Genomic DNA, 1,998 nt, shown 5'->3' with positions numbered 1-1,998 from the left:
TGCTCCCGCTGTACACTGTAATGTGGACAACTGCAGGATGTACATCGCCCCCCCCCCTCCACCCTGCCTTCGCACGCTGGTCGTTCAGGTGCTTGCGTGTTCAATGCCCTTCGCAGCTGTTCACTGGCATTCGCATGTCGAAGCGCTCAGTCTACGTCGTGGTACGGCCTGTGTCCACTGTCCGCTGATATCGTAAGCTTAATCCTCACATTGTACTGCACATAGGTCCGTATGTACTGAATGATACGCTGTGGCACATGTGTGACCGTACGACTGCGCCCAACAACAGCGAACCATACGGTCCAAATGTTGTGCACTCAGCCACGTGCCGTCTCCCCATAACAGCTACATTGCAGTGTGGTACGCCATAGAGACGTGTGGGAGTAACGGACGCCCTGGATGGCGATCAGCATGAGCCGTCTGTTGATGTAGTGGCGCGTGTATTCAAACGTAGTCGTCTCTTCTCACACAGTGTGATAGCATGGTGCACCGCGTTCCACATCTGCGACATGGTACAGATGCTGGTTGACAGTCGGTCTCGTAATGGACATCGCATACGTAGGGGGCCACCTCCCACGTGTTCTCTAGTCGTGCACATTTTGTTGCGTGTATGTGGGCAGACGTAGTGTGTCGTGACACCTAACAGACAGGTATGCAATAATCGTTGCATTTGCAAACTGGGATGGACGTCTACGTTTGCTGGTGACGTGACGCAACGCAAATGAACAACTGGTAAACCCATTGTGGTGCGGTTGTTGTTGCTGGAGGTAAATCAGTAAGGGCAAATCTGTGTGTGAAGCGATACGCGGCGGTGGCTGGGTGGGACCGTCCCCGGCCGGTGAGGGGGGGCCGCCCGGCGTGCTGGCCGCGCGGTGCGTGGGCGCACGCGCTACAGCCGGCTGGTGGGGGCGCCCAGTGGCAGGCGCGCCGGCCGACGGACGCGGCAGGCGGCGCAGCTGCGCGCCGGGGCACCCTGCGCGCGGCGCCGGGCGGCCAAAGTGGGTCCTCGCGGGCCCGGTGCGAAGCGCGGTGGACATCTGCAGTGTGCTGGTCCGACTGAGGACTGTGTGCGTTGAGGATGCGCCGCCGCCCGGCACTCGGCGCCGCGACGCCGTCTGCTGCTCGGTCGCCCCAGCGGTTCTCGCTGGTGGTTTGTATCGCAGTTGTGCAGACGTGTTGGCACGTGCGCTGTGCTGGGAGAGTTCGCTTCGGCACCCACGTGGGGCCTTTGCCCTTCTGTGGCGCTGGCGTTGGAGCTGCCGGTCACCGTAGGTGGCGCGTGTTGTCTCCCGCCGGCAATGCCACGACAGCACGCTCCCGGGCCTCTGTCGGCAGCGGCAAGCTCAGTTGGGAGCACGGGTGGTCGCACCTAAAGCGTCTACTCGCCTAACTCCGGGCGATTGCGCCTCTCTCGAACCCGACCAAGTACTTAGGACGGCGCTGCGCGCCGCCGGGACCTGAGAGGGTTTCGAGGTGTATTGTGCAGGGGAGCTCAGCCTCCTCCTGTTTGCAGAATAATTGAGCGGACGCTTGCGTGTTCGCGCGGGCCCCTGGGACACACTCCCGGGCGGCCGGCTGCTCAGCTCTAGTTGACGCAGCTCCCTGGTTGATCCTGCCAGTAGTCATATGCTTGTCTCAAAGATTAAGCCATGCATGTCTCAGTACAAGCCGCATTAAGGTGAAACCGCGAATGGCTCATTAAATCAGTTATGGTTCCTTAGATCGTACCCACGTTACTTGGATAACTGTGGTAATTCTAGAGCTAATACATGCAAACAGAGTCCCGACCAGAGATGGAAGGGACGCTTTTATTAGATCAAAACCAATCGGTCGGCTCGTCCGGTCCGTTTGCCTTGGTGACTCTGAATAACTTTGGGCTGATCGCACGGTCCTCGTACCGGCGACGCATCTTTCAAATGTCTGCCTTATCAACTGTCGATGGTAGGTTCTGCGCCTACCATGGTTGTAACGGGTAACGGGGAATCAGGGTTCGATTCC

At 59.2% G+C, this 1,998-nt stretch overlaps 1 non-coding gene across 1 annotated transcript in view; it reads left to right on the top strand.

The window, feature by feature from the left end:
* The first annotated feature begins 1,599 nt into the window (after window positions 1-1,599).
* Window positions 1,600-1,998, top strand: part of LOC126112547 (small subunit ribosomal RNA) — a 1,909-nt gene continuing 1,510 nt past the window's right edge. The window contains exon 1 of the ribosomal RNA XR_007524468.1: window positions 1,600-1,998. This exon is cut by the window's right edge and continues 1,510 nt beyond it. This is a non-coding gene — a ribosomal RNA (small subunit ribosomal RNA).

The sequence above is a fragment of the Schistocerca cancellata genome, unplaced genomic scaffold (assembly GCF_023864275.1).
Source record: "Schistocerca cancellata isolate TAMUIC-IGC-003103 unplaced genomic scaffold, iqSchCanc2.1 HiC_scaffold_176, whole genome shotgun sequence".
Classification (NCBI taxonomy): domain Eukaryota; kingdom Metazoa; phylum Arthropoda; class Insecta; order Orthoptera; family Acrididae; genus Schistocerca; species Schistocerca cancellata.
This window is presented reverse-complemented; position numbering and strand designations above follow the sequence as displayed.